We start from the raw sequence: 26879 nt of genomic DNA, 5'->3' as shown, positions 1-26879 counted from the left end.
ATATCACCCTGTCCTCCTAGGAAGTGGACCCTCCCTCGGCCCCCGGACCAATTTCCTACATCTGAGCGCCTCTCCCTCAGGCATCCGCCCGCACACACCCCACCCGCAGCACGGCCCCGGCTCCGCACACGCAGCCCCGCGCCAAGTCGCCCCGCACCCGGCACTCAGGCAGCTCGGTCGCCCGCGCTCCCCCCGCCCAGGGTCGCCGACAGGGTTACCGTGGGAAGAGCGGGCGGCGGCAGAGGACGCGGCTGCAGCGCTGCTGCCGGTTGCGGCGGGCGCGAAGGATAAGCTGGAGGACAAGGATAATGATGAGGCGGGCGCGCTCCCCAGTCTCCATGGAACTCCCGCCCCGGCCCGTTGCTAGGAGCCCCCGAGGCTCAGGCTCAGTCTTTCGTGCTTTGTTGTTCCGGGTACAGGGCGGCCGCTGCTTCCCCGCGACAATAAATAGACGAGACGCGGGGGAGCACAGAGACAGCGCGCGGAGGCTAGAGCGCCGCCGGACAGGGCGCTCCTGGGTTCCTCGCTAGCCAACCACTTCCGGCTCTCACTGCTCCCGTCACTTTCCCCCGCCCCTTCCTCCGTTTTCCTTTCCTCCTTCCTGGTGCCCAGGTCCGGCCCGGCCTGCTGGAGAGCTTGGCGAGGTGGGGCTGGTGGGTGTGGACTAGGCTAGACTTGTGCTTGAGAACCGCTTGAAAAGATTTCGAGAAAACTATGTATCCCTTGTACATCTTTAGCTGGTAGCTAAACATGTGCACGTAATTTCTGGTGTAAAGTATAATATAAACGGATTTTAGGGTTTTTTGTTTGTTTTTTGCCAAAACCTTGGAACTTTCGTTAGCTCATTCAATTTATAGAAAAGGTCCACCATTCAACATAATTATAGAAGCTAGCCCTAAGAACTATTTTTTTTTCTAATTCTAACGAAGACATTTTCTGTGAAAAAGTCCTACTTCGCTTTTTCGCGTTAATTTACGACTTCGCGATCAAACTCTCATGAATGAATTTTAATCCTAGTCCTAAAATAGAGCGATAGGATATGAAAGATGAAAGAATGGATACACGGGTAAATTGATAGATTAGATAGATAGATAGATAGATAGATAACGCAGGGAGTTTATGTCAAACTTCTGTCGCCTGTCCCTTCGATATTCCTTACTCAGCTTGGGTTTGCGATCAGGATTCTGCCTTGGGAGCCGGGAGGCACTTCCGAGGCTTCTAAGCGGCGTAGCCGGATCCAAGAAGGATGCGAGAGGTGGGAGAGGAGGGCGGCTGCAGGCTGGGACTGGGGCGCTGGGTAGGAGCAGCGGCGGCTCGGCTCACGTGGAAGCTGGGCGCTTGGGACTGAGACCCTTCCTCGGCTGTGCTCCCAAGTAGCCGTGAACTGACCCGGGGGACTCCCAGGGGTGCACATTCGCCAGTTTGAACGGCTGCGCTGGGGTCCTCGAGGATCCTCACGGGGTGACGTGAAAGGCGCTGCCTGTGGGAGCGAGACCCGAGTAACGGCCCTGGGAACTCCAGGGAGCGCGGGGCCCCGCGGCGCCCCCAGAGCCCCACTCTCAGGCCGGCACAGGCCTCTGCTCCAGGGCTGGGCTGCAGTCAGAAGCCTCTGGCCCTGGATGAGGCCAGTGGGCAGCTCTAATTTAATAAAAGGCCATGAGGCGGGCTCATGAGTACCTGGCCTCTGATTGGTGTGAATCCTGCATGAAAAATGATAACACCACAGTCCTTTTGAAAAGACTTGGGCTGACTTCTGGGGGATTTGGGAGTAGACAACCATTTGAGTGTTTCACTACTTACGGGGTCTTCAAGGATGCCTCTAGATCTTTTGCTTCCCACTCTGACTGTTCAGTAAAATATCTGATGTTTAAAAGCACTGTAGAATTATGGAACTTCCATTTTGTTTCATTTTCTTTACTAATTTATTTTTTGAATATATTCAATAATTATAGCTTGTATTATAATTATTTAATGAACAAGAATATGTGTGATGAAGAAAATGAAGAAGAGGCTGGGTTAGAGAGTAATGTCTGCTGGGTAGTGAGGAGATGACTTTCGGGAAGTAACATTTTAACTGTTATCTGAAAGGGATGGGAGTGGAAGGGATGCACATAGTGTTCCAGGCGGAGGGAACAGTATGGGCTAGAATTTGCTGTGCTGGAGTATTAGAGTGGATGGGGCATCATGATCAGAGCTAGGGGTAGAGGACATGAGATGAAGTTGGAGAGAAACTAAGGCCTTGAACCTTCAGTGCCTTGCAGACCATGCAGAAGGGAGTTTGGATTTTCTTTCAAGTGCTAGTGGAAGTGAAGGGGTTTAAGCTGTAGAGTGGCATGGTCTGATTTACCAAGGAAGTGGCAGGGGAAAGGCTCTATCCCAACGATTACTGCCACTGCTGAAAAGTCAGCTTTACAGCAATGGTGACTATGGTCTTTATGAGGCACCCTCCTTGCAGGAGACCAGCAATATACCTGGTATCAAGCATGTCAGTTGCTTTGGACCCCCTTTTGTCACAGATCACTCCACAATCTGTCTCATTACAGTATTTCCTTATTCTGGAATTGGGTTTGATTTTACTGCAGGCACCGTTCTCCATAGACTCATTGAACGCTTTAGCTCAAACACCATTCCTCTGACCCAGGAATTCATTTCAAGATGAAAGAAGTAAGACAATGAGATAAAGCCCATGGGCTTCACTGGTCTTATAATGTGCTCCATTATTCAAGATCCAGGTAAGATTATAATATTATTCATTATTCAGGTGCCAGGTAAGATTAGAATATACAGCGTATGTTCTGAACCAAGCCTCTCCATTAATACAGAAATTGATATCTAGGCTGGGAAAACAGTAAACCTTATCAGTTAGATATGTGCTACTAAAAATGTGATTTATAGACAAAAGCCAGTTTGTAAACTACTGATCAACAATAAAATAGGTATAGAAATCAAGAGGAGCATTTTGAAACTTTCAATAATCTGACATTACTGTGACATCTAAGCGTGCAGTTTTGTATTTATGAAAACACTTGTCTGTGTTGGGTTGGTAAATAAAAACAAACAAACCAAAACACTGATCCTTCACCACAGTTATGCCCACTAAGGCTCCAGCTTTATGAACTTGGTTAAGAAAAAATCAGGTTATTGGAATATGTTGGCTACTGCTTGTCTCCCTTAGTGCTTTGAGAGAGACAAACTGTGGTTCAGCACAGCCTTTCTGAAGAGACAGGCAATAGTGGGGTGGTACTTAGACAGCATTGTTAAGAGGAGTCCTTTCTGCCAGTGATTTAGCTATCCTGTACTGGTAGGGATTAGATAATATCTACTCTGCCAATTGAAACAACAAAATTTTCTGCCCCACATAAAGTTAACATGCTAACTAGGAATGCAGAGTCCCAGCAGAACAGTGGAGTTGGGGATCCTCATTTCTCAGGATTCTACTCGAATATCTCCTGCTGTACACTCTGTACACCAGCTGAAAAAGTAATTCCTCCCATTATGCCAGTTGAGTGGTGTGCAACTTATAGGACAGAATGTGATACTGTAACCTGGCTTTATGACCCCAGCTGTTCCCTCCCTCTGCGCTCAGATAGCGTAGTGTCTGTGGCAAAGACAGAGAACTAAGATCTAGGGAGAATGATACAGAGGCCAGGCCAGTTTCCAAGGGAGAGAAGCAGGAAGGGCAGAGTCCATATTCAAAGCTTACATTTCAGTGAGATTTCTGTTAACAAGCTAATGGATTTCCTCCAAATGACATTGTTTGAAGGTATAGCCAGAAAATCCTCAGCCTGGCAGAAGGCATCTCCTGGTATGCTGTCTCAAAGACAATGTCCCAGTCTCTGTCTCTGTAGAAAGATGAATTCGCTTGCTGGGGCAGTCCCAGGAGATTCCTTCTCACTATTCCTCTAAGGCAGGGTCTTTCAGGATAATAGATAAAGGAAATCTTGGTGCTTTGATTGGCTCACCAGATATCTCAGTCCTCTGCTGGAGAAGAGAGGTGCTTCTTACCCTTGTTACTCTTGTCCACCAGGATACGGTGTAATCTCACAACCATCACGTATTGCGTCTCCTTTTTGCCCTTTCTCATTAGTTTTTGTTATCCCATCTTCCACCTCCTTTATTGTATATTTGTGCATTGGGGAAAACTTTATTATTCATCCTTTAGCTACATTTGGACCCGATCAAGATTGACTACACCCAAAGACCCTGAATTTGGGCTGGGTATGACTGAGTTTTCGCCTCCCACTGGGTAGGGATTGAGTACATTGTCAATTGTGTATGGATCATTGCTTTATGTTAAGAGAAACTATAGCTATGGAGAAATCAGTGTGTGTGTGTGTGTGTGTGTGTGTGTGTGTGTGTGTGTGTGTCTATGAATACACCGAACAGCCAAGGGTGATGTGAAGGGAACATTTATTGTTTTGTCAACCCAGAGCTCCCCTCTTACTTTGGGAAGAATACTCTTCCCTTCTATTTGGGGCAACTACTTCTACTCTTTATCTACCTCCAATCTAATATGTGTCCAAATGGGACGTGCAGTAGCCACAGTGATCGATAGAGCAATGGGTTTCTGAGCTGAGCTAAGGCAACTATATAGTATCTGTACTGTAATTGAGTTATGGCTCTTCATTCCAAATTCAGTCTTTGTGCCTGTTCTGTGAAGGTAGATCTCGACCCATTGAATATTCTTCTTTTGTTAGTTATCACAATGTTACACTTTGTCAGTAGAAAAAGTGCTGGAGCAACACTGAAGGAGGAAAAGGTTTTGCTTCCTGGTTCCAGTGTGCTTCCCTGCCAGGCACCTGAAGCATGGAAGGTTTTTCTAGAATCCACCTCCTGCAGCACAGGTGGCTTCCCCAGCCCCACTCAGGGGTCTGAAGGACAGTCAGTGGTGAAGGAAAATCTTCTAAGTGGGCATAATTCAAATAGTATATTTGTTTATTCACCATGTCTGGAGTGAGGGATGACCAGAATGGGCAGTTGCTAATGGTTTTTCTAGATGGAATGGGATTGGAAGATTGGAGATGAGGAAGTATGGGGAAGAGGTATATGAATGGATTTCTCTGAATGGTCACAGACTGTGAAGATATCTGTGTCCTATCTGAATGCACATTAAAGGTACCCACTGTAGAGGAGACTCAATAATCAGGTGGATAAAATGGTGCACTCTGTGGGTGTCAGCCAGCCTCTTTGCCTAGCCACCCCAGTGCTTGCTCAATGGGCTCATGAACAAAGTGGCCATAGTTGTAGGGATGCAGGCTGTGCATGTGCTCAGCAACCTGGATTTTCCAATACTAAGGCTCACCTAGCTGATGCTACTGCCAAGAGCCTAATTTTGCAAAAGCAGAAAACAACATTGACTCCCTGATACGGTCCCAGTCCCCAGGGTGATGAACCAGCCATCTGGCAGGTTGATTACACTGGACCTCTTCCATCATTGAGGGAGCAAAGATTCATCCTCATGGGAATAAGTACATGTTCTAGAAATGGATTGGCCTTGACTGCTCGTAATGTTTCTGCCAACACCACTGTCTGTGAACTCACAAAATAGTTTATCTACCACTGGTACATTACACACAACACTGCATCTGATCAGGGTGCTTGTTTTACAGCAAAGGAAGTGTAGCAATGGGTCCATGTCTATGAAATTAACTGATCTTACTACATACACCATCACTTGGAAGCAGCTGGCTTAACTGAAAAGTGAAATGACTTACTGACGACACTGTTATGATCCAGTTGGGAGGCAACACTCTGGAGAAATGGGATTCTGTTTTACCGGATATGTTTTGAGTCAGAGACCATTATATGGTACTCTCCCTCCTACAGTCAGAATACATTTGAATCAAGGTATGGCAGTGGGAGTGTCTCTTTTCACTCTGAGGATTTTTCTTCCCTTACCTAAAAACTTTGACTGCTGCTGGTGTGGAGATATTTGTCCCCAAGGGGAGAATGTTTCCTTCAGGAGATGCAAAGGTTCCAGTAAATTGGAAGATGAGGCTATCAACTGGTCATTTGGGGTTCCTTATACCACTGAAACAAAAAGCAAAAACGGGGTAATCTACTGGCTGGAGTGATTGATCCTGATTACCAAGGGGAAATTGGCTTGCTTATTCTACACAATGGAGGCAAGGAGGACAGCCTGGAGCCCAAAAGATTTTCTGGGCATTGTCTTAGTACTTGCATGTCTAGTATTAAGGATAATGAAAAATTAAAGCAACCAAAAGTAAAAAGTAGAGTTCTTGAGGACTCAGAACCTTTGAAAATGAAGATCTGGGTCATTTCACTAAGTAAAGGATCCCAACCAGTTGAGGTTCTGACTGAGGGCAGGGGAAATACGGAATAGTTAGAGGAAAATGGAAGCCATAGATACGAATTATGATCTTGTGAACAATTACAGAAACAGGGACTGCAGTATCTTTGTATATTATCTATTGACTTGTTATATCCATGTGTTTATTTGTATTTACTAATCATTTTCTTCCTTTCTCTCCTTCCGATTTTTATTTTATATTGAAGTTGTCAAAGTTGTATTCGTTTCCTAGGGCTGCTGTAACAAAGTACCACAAACTTGCTGGCTTAAAACAACAGAAATTTGTTCTCTCACAATTCTGGAAGACAGAATTTTGAGATCAAGGTATCGGCAGGGTTGGTTTCTTTGGGAAGCTCTGAGGAAGAATATGTCCCATGTCTTTCTCCTAGTTACTGGTGACTGGCTGCCTGGTAATCCTTGGCATTCCTTGGTTTATAACATAGCACTTCAATCCCGCCTCCATCTTCATATCGTCTTCTCTGTTTCTCTCTGTGTCTCAGATCCCCCTCTTTCTTCTCATATAAGGAACAGTAGCATTGGATTTAGGGCCCCCTCTAAATCAGGATAATCTCTTCTCTAGATCCTTAATTTATCTCCAAAGACCCTATTTCTAAATAAGGTCATGTTCACAGGTACTGAGGGTTAGGACTTGGACATATATTTTGAGGCCACAGTGCAACTTACTATAGAAGTTAGCTTTACAATCAAGTCTTTAGGTAACAGAATATTCAGTGGAACTGTGACTGAATTTGAGGATTAATCAATACAGGCAGCGGTGGATACAATGACTCCTAGGAGTCTGTCTCCTCATTTTGGGGAAAAGGTGAGACGTTCACTTGTAAGAAGGATAGCAGTATCTTACTAGAATACATAGCAACACAGCATTGATTTATCATAGACAGGTGCATATGGAAGCTAAGTAGTCACAGGTTCCTGTAGTGCACGGGGCTCCTACAAAGTGTCTGCTTGAGTGTCTGCTTCCTGCAACACATGCAGCTCCCGCAGTTCCTAGCTCCTGCAGCTACCTCCAAATCTCCTCATCACTGGGTATTGTAGGATATTGCCTCCAGTCAGTCATCACCTTGTGAACTACATTCCCCAGCACCCAGGGCCAGTTTCCAGTGAATTTTTTCTGTCAAGCATCATAGCAAATTCTGTGTCACTTGGTAAGCCATGGCCATGCCCTCTCCAACAAGGTCTGGAGCTCAGCCATGGAGGGCTTTTCTCTTGGGTGTTCCACCTCAGACCTAGAGGTGGCATCTGTTCCTTATTTGCACTATTCTTGTATTCCTTAGAGTTTTCTTTATTTCACACTAGCCAATTCTGCAATACTCCAATCCCCTGTTATAGATAAGAATTATGTTGTACTGTCTCTGCTCAAATTACTGTGTGATTTATGTCTCCTGATTGGATTCACGACTCCACTGTCCTGGCTCCTGTGATTGGTTGGGAAGAGGACATATGACCAAGTCAAATCAAAGAGTTTTGTTTATTGAGATGCAGCTAGGAAAAAGAACAATTTCCTTTTTTGGTAGTGAAACTGGGAAGGTGTGAAATGAGGGCAACAGGCTGACGTATCCTCTTCTGTAAGGCAGAGAATGATAATCACTAGGAGGTAACAAAGCCGACATGGAGACAGAAGTTGGAGAGAAAAGAGAAGCAAGTGATTGGCTGGAAAGTTCAGCGGTATAGAGAAGTCATTTCTCCTCAATTGTATCTATAAATTTAATGTTATCCCAATCAATAGCCAGCAATAATTTTTTAATGAAACTAATCAGATTCTAAATTTCATCTGAAAAAGAAAACGCAAGAGCATAACATAGACAATTTTGCAAAAGAGGGAATATTATACTGCCAGATATAAAAACACATTAAAAAGCAATAATAATTAATGAAGTATACTTCGGGCAGGAATGGGCAAAAATATGAGTGGAAAAGAATAGAAAATACAGATCCATGTATTTAAAGAAATCTACAAAGTGATAAAGGTGACATTTCAACTCTGTTGGAACAGGATAAACTATCCATAGATGGTATTGAGACAGTTGGCTATCTATTCGAAAAATATATAGTCATATCTTTATTTAGTAACAAAAATAATTTCCACATGGATTAAGGATCTCCACTGTCTCTGATTTTAGCTCCGTTTTGAAGAAGTTCTTGACATTTGTCGAATGCATGGGTTTCAAAGATCCTCAGCTCTATTAGGTTTTATCATCAAATCTCTATCCATATAGTTTATTTTAAAGTGACTACGTAATCTTTCATTCGACACATGTAATACATGAATACATTTCTCAGTAGAAATTCAGACAACACAAGCATACACAAAGTGAAGTCTCCTTTAGTCCCCCACCTCCTACCATCCCATCCCTCCTCAAAATTAACACTGTAGTGTGACATTTCCTTTATACGGTTCAGAAATTCTCCAGTGCTCTAGTCTTCTGGCATCATAGACTCCTTTTTAGTGCTCTGAATTAATTTTTATTTGTATTTCTTCTGTTAGTTTAATTGAATTTTGAAAGACTAAGGAGGTAAATATGTTTTTAGGCCACCTTCTTGAAACAAAATTTACTTGGTCATTTGATTAATAATTCAATTCACAACTTAGATAAATAATAACATTATTTTGAAATATATAAAATAAAAACTTATTTTGAAAATGCATCTTGCCCTCTAGTGGTGAGAAAGTTATCTACTTGATTTCTACTCTGGAAATTCCCTCATGCTTTTTAGCAGTTCAAGTAAGTTGGGAGAGCAAAGTGGAGTCTGATGCAAAAAGAGTGTCCTTAGATTTGTATTGTTTAAAAGAGGAGTTAAGGTATGCTGAACGTTAGACATTGTTGAGTTGTTAAATAAGATCACTAGAAGACTATTGCTATTATAAAAAGTAAAAAATAGACTATAAATTCCCATCTAATAGAAGGCCAAAATTAAACAACAAAACAAACAGATATAAAGTCAAGAGAGAAAGAAAACACAGAAATAGTAGAGCAAAAGAGATCATAAAGTAAGATAGTGGAAACAAATTCTAAATTTCCAGTAAACATAATACATGTAAATAGATTAACCTCACATGCAAAAAATCAGAAAATATAGTAATAGATTAAAAATAATTCAACTATATTCTGTCTATAAATATATTAAGCTCACCAGTTAAAAAATAGAGATTGTTCTGGTGGATTAAAAAATAAAAAAACCAAGAGAACTATATTGTTTGCAAAATATTCTTTACATTTAAAGAACAGAAAGAGTGAAAGCTAAAAAATGCAAATGATTCCAGAAAAATGCTAAACATTAAAAACCAGTAGCCATATTAATATTGTCAAAACAAAAACAAAATTGATGATGAGAAATTGACAAATTTAGATCAGAGAAGATATCCCTATAAATCTCTCTGATTTATTGAACTATAAAGCAGTTAAAAATTAATAGAGCTATAGTTTTTTGTTTTGAATTTTATTTTATCTTTTATATAGCAGGTTCTTGTTAGTTATCTATTTTATACATGTTAGTGTATACATGTCAATCCCAATCTCCCAGTTCATCCCACCACCCCTCCCCTGCCCACTCCCACCACTTCCCCCCCTTGGTGTCCATACATTTGTTCTCTACATCTGTGAATAGAGCTATAGAAGTTTTAATCAACATAATTAACAAGTTTTACTTGCTTTAAAGAAGAAAGCCTGAAAATTGATATGGGAAGTATCAAGTTAGAGAAAGAAAAACAGAAGAAACTCCAAGAAAGCTGAAAAAATACATTCACTTCAAATGGACCAAATATATATGTAATGCGGTCAAGACCTTCTCTCCTAAACAATGCTGCAAAAGACATTTTAAATTCTTTTCTGTCTCCCCTATTTTAGACACCATGCAGACTATTATCTTTCTTTTTCTTTGTTTTTATAAATTTTATTTTATTATTATTTTTTTGACTGCACTGGGTCTTCATTGCTGCACACGGGCTTTCTCTAGTTGCAGTGAGCGGGGTCTACTCTTTGTTGTGGTGCGTGGGCTTCTCACTGCGGTGGCTTCTATTGTTGCAGAGCGCAGGCTCTAGGGCGTGCAGGCTTCAGTAGTTGTGGCATGCAGGCTCAGTAGTTGTGGCTTGCGGGCTCTAGAGCGCAGGCTCAGTAGTTGTGGCGCACGGGCTTAGTTGCTCCACGGCATGTGGGATCTTCCCGGACCAGGGATCAAACCCATGTCCCCTGCATTGGCAGGCGGATTCTTAACCACTGCGCCACCAGGGAAGAACCTGTTATCTTCCTATCATCTTATTTTTTCTTCAGAAGAGTTACAATATTACTGATTAGTTATTGATTTTCCTCTGAAACTATGCCCTGATTGGATTGGAGTGTTTTTGTATTTTTCGTAGGAGGAGCTGTTAGAGTTACTTTCATTAGGAATTGATGCTTTCTGGTTTTCCTCTGAGATGGTGGTTTTATACATAATGATTGATTTTAGTACATTTTCTAGGGTATGGAAATTGAACACAACCAGTGTTTTCTAGGTCATTTATAACTTCCATCACAATCTCCCTAATTTCTTTTGCCCTGGAGACCCTCAAACATTCAAAGAGGTTTGCTGAGCTTGTTTTATTACCTTCCTTTGGGGAAATGCTGGGAACACCTCACTTCTTCACCTGTGCTGGTCGCTTGCTCCTGAAGGCTTTGTCCCATCGTCCTTTTCTCACAATCTTCATAGATTCAAGTTCAGTGGCAAGTCACCTTTGGAATCATAAATCAGAGTTTGGAGATCTATTCAGTTCCATAAATAAGGAAATAAGGGCCCACACTATTTTTCCTACTAGTGTCCTCCAGAAACTTCGGTCTGAATCAGTTGGTTTCTTCCCAAACTTACTACTCATTCAGTAACAATGAGGATCCCTCCTTGAAAATACAGAAGAGGAAATGAGAGACAAGGCTGCCATCGTGTGGTGTGATACTTGAACAGAAAGGTGGAGTTCACACAGAGAAGTGTGAGAATTGGGGAAATTACACAAGGTGAAATTTCCATTAGTTAGAACAGTAATTACCAACTTTTAGTAATTACAACTTTTGGACCTAGCCATGTAGCTGCCTGAAGTCCCAGGAAGATATTATAATTGACCCATGTCCATAGATTGAAAGGTCTATGGAAGGCACTTAGGAATCTATAGTTTTCATTTAAAAATATGGCTAGATATGCATAATTTTATTTGATAAAACAAAATATAAGATATTAAATTCTTAAAATTCTCTTTGTTCCTACCTTTTTCACAATCAGATACTTTTGGCATGATAGCCATGTTATATAAATGAGATAATTTAACTAAACAGAATTTAATGAATGCCAAGTGAAGCAAATATTTAAATAGATTTGCTCTAGTTTGAGTGTCACAGAAATGGGCACTGAGATCTTTTTTTGGTTAAAAATAAAGGGGGGCCCAAGAGGAATCACTGCTTGAGTTGCATAGAGGCCCGCTCTGTGGCTGGGATGCTACTAATAACCAGACGTAGGGTAAGAAGAAAGGCAATGAAAAATAATTTCGCCAAAATATTTGCCGTATCAGCTGCTATCTTCATCCTAGACAACTGTAAATTGCTCATGTCAAGTGTCCACATGTCTGCCCTACCTCACTTGGAATTAATGAAAATGGGCAAGGGGCACCATATCAGAAACTCTTCTTTCCCTGCTAATCTAACAGGGTTAGAAATGGGCTTCCCCCTCTAAGACTGCTTAACATTCTTAAAGAAGTCTAATCATCTCAAGGGAGCAATCTCTTTTATTAATCAAAAGCAACTGAAAAATGTATTAAGCCCATTTTTTATTTTTAAAACTTAAAAATATAGAATATTTGAAATAAAGAATATTTGAAATAAAGAAAGTGTACAACACAGGGTAACTGGATGGGCCCTGGCTTCATGATCATGAACTTGAGCTCTGGAGTTAGACCTATTTTGGATTCAAATTCCAGTGCCACCACTTATGTGATAACTTGGTGAAATTATTCAACTTCTCCAATGTTCAGTTTTCTTATCTGAAAATGGGACTACTAACCGTACTCACAGGGCTGTGGCAAAGATTACACAGCAAAAGGCATGCACAGAACTTAGCACAATGCCTAGCATTTACTCACTGCGCCATAGATGTTAGGCTGATAAAATCTCCCAGCAGGGGAGATGTGTGTACAACTATAAGTGTAATCACAATGAAGCTATCAAATTTCTTAAAGAAAACCAGCACTTCTATTTCATTTTTTAACGCATTCTTGGAAAAGATGTTGTCCTAAAAGTAACAGATTCTTGCCAGCAGGATTTCTCAAAGGCAGGACCTTAGTTGAGGCACCAAGTTTTAGCCTAGAACATGGAATTTCTTAGCACATCGCACAAAAATTAGTCTCTTGGTGCGAAAGGCTGAGTTAGTGAACACAGCAGCAATTTTCTAGTGAGATGGTCCTAGGCTTAGAATTTTAGATCCATCAGTTACTAGCTGTGTGTTCTTGAACTTTAGTTTCCTCATATGTTTGTTAAAGTAAGAAGAACAGTAGCATATACTTACATACTGCTTACTATTCAATATATAACACTGTAGATTGTGTTATCCTGCATCAGGGAGATAATGTATGCAAGCATCTGTCCTAGAGCAAATCTCAAAAACTGGTTTTTGTTGCCCTGGAATTCTTTGATGATGGTGGTGGTGATGGTGGTGTCTAAAGAAACCTTAGGGTTTAGATACCTGGGAAGTTGATTTACAGATCCATTTTGTCTGATGAACAGACAAATAAAAACACAGGAAAAGAATGGTTTTGCCAGTGTTCCAGTTATCAAGGTATTGCCTCTCAGCTCCAGATCCACCCTTTTGCCTGCTCAGCTCTAAATCCAGTGTTCCGGAGCTAGATTTTATAAGCATCTCTCCTTTGCAGCTGGTGGGATATTAAGCTTTGTCAGTAGAGGGCGCAGGAGGGACACTGAAGGAGGAAAGGTACCCTTTCTGTTTCACCCATTTGTGCTCCTTCTAGTAGCCTCCTTCGTGGGCCAGCTTCTGCAGGCCAGGCTCCTGCAGCGTGTGTGGCAACCTGCAGAGTCCAGTGGCCAACAGAACATAGCACCTCTCTGCAGGGGCTTCCACCCAGCATCTCTGGTGGCTTTACAACAACTTCTGAGGTATGGCACCTTTTGTGGATGGTTTTCCCTTGTAGCATTCCCAGAGGTCCAATTCCCAGTGACTTCCAGCCAAGGATTCCAGTTTGCCAGCCTCTGTTTGCCTCCACCCCAGAAGATCGTTCCTTGCATGCTGGTCCCAGCTGAAATTCCTTGCTTGCCAGCCTCTGCTCCAAGCACCTGTGGACCAGCTGTGGTCCAGAGCAGCACAGAAATCTTCTCTGGTGGACTTCCTCGGTAAAAACTGAATCCTAGCCTTGGGAAGGGGGCCTCTCTTACAAGTTTCTTCCCTCTGTGGGTAAGCCCCATCAGCCCCAGGGTTCTCCCTTTCTAGTTAATCCTCTGCTGTAGTTAATAACTTTTTAAATTAAATTTTCCCTGTTCAGATAACTATATGGTTTCTGCTCTCTGATTGGACACTGACTATAAAGGTGGGTCCTTAATCCAACTTCTGTGGAAACCCAGTGAACTCTGCTCTACCATCAAAGTACCTTTCTTGTGAAAAAATTTCCTCTGTTTCTTATATCTCTCTGGGAAGTTCTGAATAGAATGGAGAGTTTGCTTTTCTATGTCGATCACGTCCCTTTTGTCAATCCATCCTTGGCTCAGATATATACATTTCACTAAATGGGCAAATCAATATTGATGGGAACCTGCAAATGTTATGCCTGTACCAGTTATTAGTTGATTTAATTTGGCTGACTTGTAGCATTCTAGAATTATAGTTGGCTTCATCTCAATCTCTCCTCCCTTTTTTCTCTTCCTCTAACCCCCTCACCCTGCCAGTTCCTGACCCCCAAAAGTTGAAACAGGAAGCAGTGGGTCTGGAGACTAGTAAGGGAAAGGAAAGATATTATCGGAACAGAGTATCATTATAACCTGACCCCAACCTTTCTCTTATGGGCACTGTGCCTTGTCCCAGACAGATGCATCTTTACATCAGGTGGCCACTTCAGTTTCTATATGTGGACTGTAACTTACTGCCCCTCTGCCTCTCCAGGTGGTGTGCTGGGACTGGACCCATGGTAACCTCATGCCTGCTTACTCTCTCCTATAGGGGGACAGGCTCTGGGTATATAGATCCCAGCAAGTATCTGACTCTTGGACCTGCCACAGGGGATGTTAATCTCTGTGACCTCAGGGGGAGCCAGTCCTATCCTCCCCCCACAGGAATAACACCTAAAGCTCTGGGGAGGCTCCCCATCCCCCAGTATGGCAGGTTCCTGCTTGCTTCCTTGGTTTGGGGTGAGGTGGGGCTCTCAGCTGAGCCCTACACCACATGCAATATCTTCTTCCAAAGAGAGTCTTCACATGACAATCTCCTTTCTCTCCACACTTTCCTGTCCCTTTCATATTCTTGATTCTTCATAGGGGGATCTGTTGTGAATCTTAACATCTGTTATCTTGTACTGCCTCAGTGAAAGCTTCTATATGAACATTCTCTTATGCGAGACTAATCCTAATGGTAATTATTTTTATGAATTTCTTTTATAAAGAATAAAGTCAATGCTATAATTTTTATATCAAAATTCATATTAATAATTTATATATTTATAATCTAAATTATATTTATATATAAACAATATAATTATAAACTATATATATTTCTAAACTATATATGTGTATGTATCTATATCGCTCTCTGAGTCTAAGGAAAACTTTAAGACAGCCTTCATATATTTGGTATGTTTGTTTCTAATTGCAGCTGTAACAAATTACCAAACAAACCTAGTGGCTTAAGACAACAGAAATTTATTATCTTACAGTTTGGGGGGTCAGAAGTTTGAAGTTGGTTTTACTGGGCTAAAATCAAGATGTCAGCAGGGCTGCATTCCTTCTGGAAGCTTAGGGGAGAATCAGTTTCCTCATCGATGCCAGTTTCTAAAGGCTGCCACCATTTCGGCTCATGGCTCCTTTCTGTCTTCAACACCAGCAATGGCAGTCCAGTCTTTCTCATGCTGCATCAGATTGCATTGGGCTCACTTGGGCAATCTAAGCTAAAGCCCCCTATCTTAAAGTCAGCTGCAGCTGAATGGCAAGCTTAATTCTATCTGCATCCTTAATTTTCTTTTGGCACGTATATCAGAGAAGCAGAACCAGTAGGAGACATATATAAAGAGATTTATGGCAAGGAGTTGGCTTATGCGATTGTGGGGGCTGTCTAGGCACGTCTAAAATACACAGGGCAGGCTGTCATGAAGGGCAGCTGAAACTCAGGCATATGCGGAAATTTCTGTCCACAGGTGGAACTTTTTTTCTTCAAGGAAGCCTCAGCTCCACCTTAAGCTCGTTCAGTTGATTGAATGGGGTCATCCAAATTGTCCAGGACAACTGCCCTTACTTTAAGTCAACTTTAATGGATCATGGATTTTTTATTTAGTACCCGGGGACTATAGCCTAGCCAAGTGGACATGTCAAAAAGACCATTACAGTCCACTATTTGTCTACTTGGCACACACACACAACTCCATAAACCATACTTAACCTCCACATAAAGACATCAACAGAATCGTACTTCCAACCGACGTCACACATACTCCATACAACCAAACACACTAACCCTTTCTCCAGAAGAGGATGCAAAATCCTAGGGTAATATTCACTCTTCTTTTTGATATTCTTAAAAATGTGATATAAAGTTAATTGTCATTAATATATCTTAGATGATAAAGGAATAAGAGAGAAGAAAACAAAAATAATTGCTTAAAACATATACAAAATATTTATAACAAAACCAGGAAGAAACACTCGTAACGATTATAGCCCTAATTTCTGCAGCTGGTTACATGGTTGTAGCTGGTATTTATAGCTATCTTCTTCCACTATCCATTTCATATTCCCTTGGCCCTCAGCAAGCACCTCAGCTAGTCGTGGTTCTTTACCTGGTGAAGTGACCCAAATCTTCATTTCTGAAGGGTCTGGGCCATCAGTGGTCCTGGCTGAATTCGATTTTTTACAGCTTTCCATTGATTTAATTACAGGATATGATGCTTAATTTTATGTGTCAACTTGATGGGTCACATTATTAAACATTATTTCTGGATTTGTCTCTAGGGGTGTTTCCAGATGAGATTAGCATTTAAATCGGTAAAGTGAGTAAAGTAGATTGACTTCCCCAATGTGGATGGGCATCATCCAATCCATTGAGGGCCTGAATAGAACAAAATAGGAGAGAAAGAGAGAATTCACCTTCTCTGCCTGATTGTTGAACTGGGACATAGGTCTTCTCTTGCCCTTGAATTGGGACTAACACCATTAGTTCCCCTGGTTCTCAGGCCTTTGGCCTTGGACTAGAGCTTATACCATTGGCTCTCCTGGTTTTCAGGTCTTCAGACTCAGATTACAACTACACCACCGGCCTTCCTGGGTCTCCAGCTTGCAGATGGCAGACCATGGAACTTTTTAGCCTCCATAATTGCATGAGCTAATTTCTTATAATAAATCATATATACATATTATTTATATTTATACATATTTATATAATCCTATACATTCTGTTTCTCTGGGCATGATAGTACAGTTGACCCTCATTATTCAGGGATTCTGTATTTTTGAATTCCCTTATAATCCTCCAATCAAGACTAGCAGGCTTTTGTGGTCATTTGCAGATATGGACAGAGCAGAGAAAAATTTGAATCAATTTCTGGGCATGTTTCTAAGTTAGGTTATACACAAGGCTACACTCTGCTTTTTGTTGCAGCTCTAATATAAAGATAACCAGAAGATATAGCCAGTAGGACAATGCAATGATAGTACAAGAAGTTCCAGCTCTGGGGCCAGTTGGACAGGGTTTGAATTCCAACTCTGGCACCTGCTGGTGGGGTGGCCTCAGGCAAGTCACTTAACATTTCTGAACCTCATTTTCACTTTACAAAAAAATGAAACTTTTTGAAATAGTTGTAGCATTTTTCCTTTTGTGAAATGAAGAAAATGGAATTTACCAGGATGAGTTGTTTTAGGATTTAAGATTGTAATCTATGTGAGAAATGTATGTATACATGTGAAATACAGACATATTTCCCCTGGAAACAATGGTTCAATATTTACTACTCAGTGTTTGTATGGGCTTTGTAGAACATAACTACCACAAATAAAGAGAAGTGACTGTACTAACAGGTGCCCTAGGGTATCTCCTGTATATTCTTCTTTACTTTCTGTATAGTAGCAACTCAATTTCCCTTGTTAATCAGGATAAATCACTCCAGCCACTAGAATAACCCCTTATTTACCTGTGTATTCAGAGGCATGAGGACCCCAAAGTGGCCAGATGTCAGTTTCAATTTCCATTTCAGTGGAATCATTGTTGTGTCTCCTGGCGGAACCATTCCTCCCTTTGGAACTAGGACCTCTAGACCAGCCTAGACCAGCAGAACATAAGTTTGTGTGGTTAGGTAGCAAAATCTTTGATAGTGAATCATCAGTGATAATCGTGAGTGAAGCCATTCCCATTGCCACCCTTTGATTCCTGGACCTGTGAATCCTGGTTATGGGAGACTGATTTAGAGGATATGCTGCCTCTTGGAGGACATTGCCCTAACCCAGGAAGGTATTGTCACTTAGCCAGTGCTGTAACTGAGTCTTCAAAAGGCCATTCCACTATTCCAGCAAACTAACTGCTTCAGGTTGATGGGGAACATGATAAGACCAGCGATTTCCATGAGTATGGGCCCATTGCTGCATTTCATTTGCTTTGAAGTGAGTTCCTTTATCAGAAGCACTGTTGTGTAGAATCCCATGATAGCGGATAAGGCATTCATTCTACAAGTCTACTCTTTGGCACGGTCTGAAGCTGCTGTACACCGGTAGAATTTCTTCTTGATTAGGAAAACCTCAGCTCTGCTTTTAAGGCCTTTCAAGTGATTGAATCAGGCCCAACCAGGTTATCCAGACAATCTCTCTTACTTGAAGTTAACTGATTATGGACTTTAATTACAAAATATTTTCACAGCACCTTGAATCTGTTGGTTTATGTCTCTTGACAAATTTGGGAACCTTTTAGTTATTATATGAGTACTTTTTCAGTCTTGTTTTCATTTTCCTTTACTCCCAGGACTCTGATGATACAAATGTTAGATCTTTTGTTATAATCCCACAGGACACTGAGGACCTGATCAATTTTTTTCAGTGTATTTTCTCTCTTTTGTTCAGATTAAATAATTTCTATTGTCCTATCTTCTAGTTCACTGATTCTTTCCTCTGTGCCCTCCATTCTGCCATTGGGCCCATCCACTGATGGTTATTGTATTTTTAGGTTTTAAAATTTCCATTTAGCTCCTTATACCTCCTACCTCTTACTCTTCTTGCTCTTCTTTTTCTTCTTCTTCCTCTTCCTCATTCTCTTCCCCTTCCTTTTCTCCTCCTCCTGCTAAAAGAATATGTTTAGTTTTGTAAGAAGCTGACAAACTGTCTTCCAAAGTGGTTGTACAGTTTGTATTCACTCCAACAATGTATGAGAGTTCCGGTTGCTCCACATCCTCATTAACATTTGGTGTTGTTAGTATTCTGGATTTTGGCCATTCTGTTGCTGTGTTGTAGTATCTCATTGTTGTTTTTAATTTACATTTCCCTGATAACATATAAACTGGAGCATCTTTTTGTATGCTTAGTTGCCATCTGTATATCTTCTTTTGTGAGGTATCTGTTAGGTCTTTGTCCTTTTTTTGTTTGTTTAGTTTTTGGTTTTTCCCCTTCCCAGCCCTCACATTGCCTGCTCCACTGATGGATGGGTTCCCCTGGGGCAGCAGAGCTCTGAACTGCAAGCAACCTGTCCCCTGGAAGACTGTGTGTGGTGTGTGGGAGCAATTAAAATAACAAATCTACCTACCTGGGCCTGTTACACATTTCACCGTTACCCCCTCTTTTTACCCATTTCTTAATCATTTTTTTTTTATTGTTGAGTTTTAAGAGTTTTCTGTATATTTTGGGTAACAGTCCTTCATTAGATATATCTTTTTCAAATATTTTCTCCTAATCTGTGGCTTGTTTTTTTTATTAGCTTGACAGTATCTTTTGCAGAGCAGAAGTTTTTAGTTTTAATAAAGTCCAGCTTATCGATTCTTCCTTTCATATATTGTGCCTTTGGTGTTGTATCTAAAAATCATCAAACCAAAGGTCATCTAGATTTTTCCCTGTTTTATCTTCCAGGAGTTTTATAGTTTTACATCTTACATATAGGTCTGTGATCCATTTAAGTTAACTTTTGTGAAGGGTGTATGGTCTGTGTTTAGATTCCTTTTTTTTTTTGCATGTGGATGTTCAGTTGTTCTAGCACCATTCGTTGAAAAGTTTGTCTTTGCTGCATTGTATTGCCTTTGCTTTTTTTGTTAAAGATAAGTTAACTATATTTAGGTGGGTCTATTTCTGGGCTGTTTATTCTGTTCCATTGATCCATCTATTCTTTCACCAATACATACTGCCTTGATTATGAAAGCCCTAACTTTGTTGTTCTTCAATACTCTGTTGGCTATTCTGGATCTTTTGCCTCTCCATATAAACTTTAGAATCAGTTTGTTGATATCCACAGAATAACTTACTGGGATTTTAATTGGAATTGCATTCAATCTAGAGACCATGTTGGGAAGAACTGACACCTTACAATATTGAGTTTTCCTACCTATGAACATGGAATAGCTCCCCATTTATTTAGTTCTTTGATTTCTTTCATCAGAGTTTTGCAGTTTTTCTCACATAGATCTTGCACAGGTTTTGTTAGATGTATACCTACATATTTCATTTTGGACAGTGCTAATTTAAATGGTATTGTGTTTTTAATTTCACATTCCACTTGTTCATTGCTGGTGTATAGGAAAGCAATTGACTTTCATATATTAACCTTGTATCCTGCTACCTTACCATAATTACTTATTAGTTCTAGAATATTTTTGTTGATTCTTTTGAATTTTCTGCATAGATGATCACGTCATCAAGAACAAGCAGCTTTATTTCTTCCTTACCAATCAGAATACCTTTTATTTCCTTTTCTTGTCTTATTGCACAAGTTAGAACTGCCATGTTGATTGTCTTTTTAAATTTATTTTGAGTTCTTCCTGGTTCTTAGTATAGTAATTTTTTTATTGAAACCTGCACCTTTTTGTATTGAGAAAATGGATCTTATTTAAGCCTTCTGTTTTAGCTGGCTTTTTCTGACACTACTCTGGCAGGGCGCCATTGTTCCTTGTTAATGCTTTGTTACTTGTAATCAAACCTTGTTACTGCCAGACAAAGGTGAAAGTCCAGATGACCCACTTGGCCTCCACTGAGACTCAAAGGTGGGTGCTCCTTGTTACTGCTTGGACAGGGTAGGAGTTCTGGTACCTCACATGGCCTCCACTGACAATGCAGTGGCAGTGGTCTTGTTACTGCTGGGTGGTGGTAAAAATCTTGATTCTCCAGTAGACCTCTAACACCACCTCAGCAGGGAAGTGGAGGGACACCACATTACTGCCAGGTGGGGATGGAAGTCCAGTCTCCTCACATGGTCTCCCCTGACACTGCAGGAAAGTTACTCCATGTTGTTTCTTAGGCTCCAAGGTCTCTGGCTGGTTTCAAAGTCTATTTTTGCTTTATATAAAATGTCCAGAGTTTTTAGTTGTACTTAGCAGTCAGATAGAGAAAAATACATCTATTTCATCTTTCTGGGAGCAGAAGTCCTCAGCAAAAGTTTTAAAACTTTATAACACTGAATATTTTCCAGGGTATGAGGAAATTGGTACTGGGAGTGTAAACTTTTTCAAATTTTGGTGAGAGCAATTTGATAGTAGGCATCCAAAAATTTGAACAAGATCAGCAATCCTACTTGTAAGAATCTATTCTATGCAAATACTAACATGAGTACATAAAGAATAAAGGTGATTATTTTAGCATTTTTTATAATAGGGAAAATAATTAGAAAACAATTATCCAAAAATAGAGAAATGGTTAATATGGTATCCATAAATGAAATTGTATGACTTTTTAAAAGCAAGCTGAAAAATAAAACTTATTGAATGTTCTACACATACTAAAATTCTTAAGTGAGGCTTTTCCTGTTGCTTTGGGCAACTAAAGCTATAGGCTATGGGCAAAGGATCATAAAGTAACCTATTCTACAGTGATAGGTTCTACAGTGATAGGGAACCTTGAACATTTGCAGCTGACCTCTCTATTAAGGCTAAAAACAAGTGGGCAAAATTTGCTGCCTCCAAACCTTATCCTAGTACATCCCCTGCCCTTCCTCCAGCCTCAGCCATCATCTCAGTGTTCCCTTACAGTCCTATAAAAAGAAGACCTAGGGATAGTGGTAGGGTTGGGAAAAGTCTTTGAAGTCAGATGCTGTTGGTTTATGTGGGACCTCTGTTTATTCCCCACTGATTTCCATGGAAAAAGGAGGGGTGATGCTTACCCCCCACCTCCCCATCCGCACAAATCAAGTTAAGGGAGAGAAGATCAGGAGAACTGCTTACAGACATTAAGGTTGCGTGAAACACTGTGAGACTGGCATCTCATCCCCTGAAGGAAATTTTGGGATTTGGGCTAAAATAGTTGATCCATCAATCGGCCCATATACGTATATGAACAGGGGAAAACAGAACTGGAGACAGATGGTAAATGGATGAGAGCTGACCACAGGGTGAGAGGACACCAGAGGCAAGAGGGAAGGTGCTGAAAAGGTTGGGAAAGCTAGACATGAAGATGTAGAGACAAACTCGACTTCATGGAACTGTACAGAAGGGTGGCTTCATAGCATCCTCTCCCCTCCCAATATCCCCCTCCCAGAAGAAAGCCTACAGAAGAACTTACTCTTGAGCCCAGGGGAGAAGATATATTTGGGCCCTTGTTACATAGAGGGCAGCCAAGGCAAGCAAGAAGCAACAACCAGCAGAGGACCACAAGACTAGGCAGTCAATAAAGAAACATCCTCTCTCATCCTCCCTTACAACCTGCACAACTGAAAATAAGTTCTTAAATAGGTAGAGGAAGAGATAAGCCAGACCCCCGCCCCGCTTGACTCCAACCCCAGTCAATGACCAAACTCACTGCAGGTGTCTGGAGCCATGGACCATGACTAGCAGAGATGAGATCTGCATCAGATGAGATTGGAGTTTTAAACTGGACAATACTGAATTTGTCTTTTAATTATGAAGTGTTGGAAATGCTGTGGTATCTGCCCAAGATATCATTAAGGATCTGTTTCCCACTCAGAAGAGGAAATTCGACATAGCATAGTAACAGGAGGAAAGTGAAACTGGTTTCATTTTTATCCCTGTGAACTTAAAACTGTTAATCAACATGTTACATGTTCATGTGTGTATGCATGTATGCAAGTGTGCATATATATTCATTAGTCTATATGTGTATATATTTTCTAAGCAAAAAGAACTCTTTGGGAGTTTCTGTGCTCCATTATTTACAGTGGCCACAATCTGGCCAATATAAAGATGGAATTTATAACAACCAATAGGTTTTTAATTTGAGAAATAAAAGAGTTTTCTTTATCAGTAATGGATGTACACACTGTATGTTCCAGCCAGATAACAGCATGTCCATAAATTTCACAAAGTTGAAAAGGCTTCACCAGTTGATGAGAATAAATCTTTCATATTTGTATCCCACACATCCCAATGGGCTAAGTCCCCACTGTCTTGACTAGCGATCTGTAGTCTTTTTCTTAATGAATTTCTAAGAGTTTGACCCTGTAGAGGGTCATTTTCAATGTTGGAATCTCTGGGGGACTGGTTGGGTGGGGGCAGGAGGTAGATTGAAGCATCAGGGCTGTCCTTTCAAGGTAATCAGAAACAGTGGCTTCTGGCTCCGTTGAGCCAGTGTTAGCACTTCTAACTTCCTGCTCGGTTTGAGGTTGACAGCTGTCACTCTTCTCCTTGAACCAGCTCCTTTGGAAGAGCAGACTCCCTCTCCTCCCATGGGTTTCTGCTCCCTCCTCTGCCAGTCTCGGGACTGTTTCCTGGTATTCTTTTTACACTAACTATTGGAAGTCTCCTATTTCTGGTGACTCCCGCTTTAAAAAGGGGTTCCCACAGCACAGTAATTTGCTCATCTGGGATACTATTCTTTCAGCCCTCAGTGGCTGGTTCAGAGGATGGTCAAGCCTAGTTTTTTATTTTCCCTGGAAAAAAATGCTATCTTCAATATCTGTACCCTGCTGCACAGCTGGTCCACTCCTTTTCACTCAGCCTTCACTGTCTTTCCACCGCTCCAGATTACTTTGGGGACCCGCAGGTTATCAGGTCTGTACATCTCTTAACTCCAATTGTAAAGAGAGTTTCAAGTGATTTCTCACAGGACTTCTGAGCTCCATGCAAACCAAGGGGTATGCCTGGGCATCTGTTCTATACATCCCTCAGTATTTCATAGCAGTAAAGCTAATCATGCAGCAAATGTGACCAGAACATTTAGGGAAACTCTAGGGCGTGGTGGCGACTAACTCCGATAAACCATATAACTCAGCAACTACCCAACCCAAATGCTACCAAGGGAAATAACTTGCCTTTCCTAGCAATCTGAACAATTTTGGGGGCAGAAACTCACAGTCTCTCTCAGTAAAAGCTGTATAAGAAATAAGTGAAGTTACCCCGACCTGGCTGGAAAACAAGTTAGAAAAATAATGAGACATCTTTGACAAAGACCTAGAAGATAATGTTAAGCATTCATAATGGTTCATTGCAATGGGTATCCTTATATGCTGCTAGTGGGAGTTTGAATGGGTACGACCTTTCCGTAAAGCAATTTTGCAATACTTATAAAGAATCATTCTTGGAATCTATCCAAAGTAATAATCTAAGAGGTAATCAAAGATATAAGCGTGCATAAGGATGGTCAATACAGAATTATTTATCATAGGAAAAATTAGAAACAACTTAAATGTCCAAAAATGAATGATAGCTTCCCCATTAAATGGAAGATTACCCAGTCATTAGAAATCATGTTTCCAAAAAATTGTATGATGTAGCAAAAAGCCTGCTTCATAATATTAAGTGACAAGTAGTAGAGTACGAACCGCATATACAATATTAACCTAATTTTGTTATGTTTATCAACCTATATCTCTGGAAGTAAACCTTTTCTTTCCAAATGTTTTAAAATAATCATAGATTGCTTTTATTATCAGAAAAAAACTTACTTAAGAGCATTTGTTCTAATTTGGCAACACCTCTATTGGGACTTTCTGGTTTGGGGGTAAAAGTCTTTTCTATAAGGCACATGAGGTAAAATTTTGTTTTTAAAAGTTCTTGAGGATGGAATGGAGAGGCAAAAATTTGGAAACAAGGTTACTCCCTCCCCCAACAGTTGCACAGTTATAATAGTCTTAATTTTTTCATGTTCTCCTTCAGCCCTTGCACAAAAACAAATATTATTTTTTTAAAGTTGTAAGTTGACCCAAAAGGGGATGATGGTATAAATTAGCAGAGAAGAGAGAAATCTGTTCATCTCAATCCCTCGTTCTCTTTCCCTACTCAATGGTTAGACTTCCTTACATGGGCAAGAGAAAAAAACAGTTAAATTTAAAATTTAGTCCAAGTAGTGATCTAGGTAATTGCTGATGGGGTGTAAAGTGAGAAGCAATTTGGCAAAATGTATGAAGAGCCTAAAACTGGTCATGCTCTTTGGCCCAGAATTTTACTTCTGGAAGATGCAGACAAAGATCCAAAATGGGTATCGTGAACAAACTTATGGTTACCAACGTGGGGGAGTGGGGAGATAAATTAGGAGTTGGGGGTTAACAGATACACACTACTATATACAAAATAGGTAAACAACAAGGGCCTACAGTATAGCTCAGAGAACTATATGGAATATCTTGTAATAACCTATAATGGAAAAGAAACTGAAAAAGAATATATATATATTCTAATATTCTAATATATATATATATATATATATATATATATATATATATATATATATATGTTAAAAAAAATGGGTATCATGGCCTAAAGTGAAATACCATCTAAATATCTAAAAATCATGGACTGGTTAGGTAAACTGTGGATAGGATAAATAAAATTTGGTAAGACATTAAATCTTTTGAAGGTTCACTACTTCTTCAGAGTGCCGTGCTTTGGGCCATCATCCTCTTTTCAGCCCTATTTTGCTTGTTCAGCCATTGGTGGAGATAAGCCCAGACCAGGGTCAGAATGGTAACTAAATAGATGTGCACATATCATTTGTTTTTGAATTTTTTCTAAATATTATGTAACATGCAGAAAAGGAAATCATTCTAATGAGAGAGAGAGTCTTAGAAGGAGTCTCATGTTCTTCTTGGTTCTGTATTCAGGGCCAGCAGAGGTTCTAAAACTAGTCATGGTACCAAGAGTTTCTGGGTCTTCTTACATTTAGTTGAGAGTGGTTGGGCATTTTCCTGGCCAAATACCAGAAGTCTGGCTCAAAAACCACATGAAAGTGTTTTCTAGAGTTATGACTTTTTAATTTAATGATGAAGGGAACTTTAAAAACATTGCTGGTGAAGAAATCAAGGCACAGTGAGATTAAATGATTAATGATTAGCTTGGGGTCAGAGTAGATTAGCCCCTAAAGCTCAGGCCTATGAGTTTTTGGTTTTTTTTTTTTTTTAATAAATGTTTTATTGTTTTACTTTGGAAATTTTTAGATGTTTAGAAAAGTTGCAAAATTTTTTATAGACTCTGTATCTTAACTCACTTTCCCTATTTTAAAACTTTTTACATACACAATTTGTCAAAACTAAGAAATTAACATTGGTACAATTATCCTAAATCCATACGTTATTTAGTTTCCTTTATCACTACCAAATGGCTTTTTTTTATTCCAAAATATTATTCAGGATACCACATTTTACTTGGTCATTGTGTCTCCTTAATCTCCCTTGATCTATGACAGTTTCTTTAGTCTTTCCATTTTTCATGACCTTGATAGTTTTGAAGAGTACTGATACTTTGCAGAATATCTATTAATTTGGATATGTCTGATTTTTTAAAATAATTAGTCTGGTGTTATTGGTTTGAGGGAAGAGTACCATGGTGTCTATGAGCTTTTGAAAATATCACTTAAAAATATCTTATCCTAATAAACTAGAGTATACCTGATAATGTAATATTGAAAAAGTTAGTGGAATTCAGTGTCATATAGTTTATGAGTTGCCTTATAAGATTCAGAAGAGAAGAAAAAGCAAAAGACAGGTTCTGGAGATAAAAAGCTTTGGGAAGTTCATACTTGTTTGAGGGGAAGGCCCCTGAGATGATGCAGAATGCTTGGAAGGTAAGGCATAAAAAAGTTACGCTCAGCTATTATAGGGCATGGCTGACTCTGATGGTCTATCATTCATAGTTCTGGTGTTGATTTTCCAGTAGTGAACATAAGTTTCTGCTAATGCACCTATCATATCCTGAAAATGTTTTGCTTTGGACCGAGAGCACATATTTGCAAAATGACTGCCTATATCAGTGTGGTAGAAA

The 26879-nt window shown here is 40.3% G+C and overlaps 1 protein-coding gene and 1 long non-coding RNA gene across 2 annotated transcripts in view; one reads left to right on the top strand and one right to left on the bottom strand.

The window, feature by feature from the left end:
* Nucleotides 1-449, bottom strand: part of TBPL1 (TATA-box binding protein like 1) — a 29751-nt gene extending 29302 nt beyond the window's left edge. Inside the window, exon 1 of the mRNA XM_029223770.1 lies at nt 219-449. The gene's annotated coding sequence lies outside the window, so the exon portion shown is untranslated. The remainder of the gene's footprint in view (nt 1-218) is intronic.
* A 133-nt stretch (nt 450-582) lies between these two features.
* The window catches only part of LOC114896314, an 88837-nt gene continuing 62540 nt past the window's right edge, over nt 583-26879 (top strand). The window contains exons 1-2 of the long non-coding RNA XR_003793753.1: nt 583-644; nt 2583-2732. This is a non-coding gene — a long non-coding RNA (uncharacterized LOC114896314). The remainder of the gene's footprint in view (nt 645-2582; nt 2733-26879) is intronic.

This window comes from Monodon monoceros, unplaced genomic scaffold (genome assembly GCF_005190385.1).
Source record: "Monodon monoceros isolate NGI ecotype Baffin Bay Population unplaced genomic scaffold, NGI_Narwhal_1 Super_Scaffold_15, whole genome shotgun sequence".
NCBI lineage: Eukaryota > Metazoa > Chordata > Mammalia > Artiodactyla > Monodontidae > Monodon > Monodon monoceros.
The sequence above is the reverse complement of the archived record's forward strand: the minus strand, read 5'-3'. Positions and strand labels throughout refer to the sequence as shown.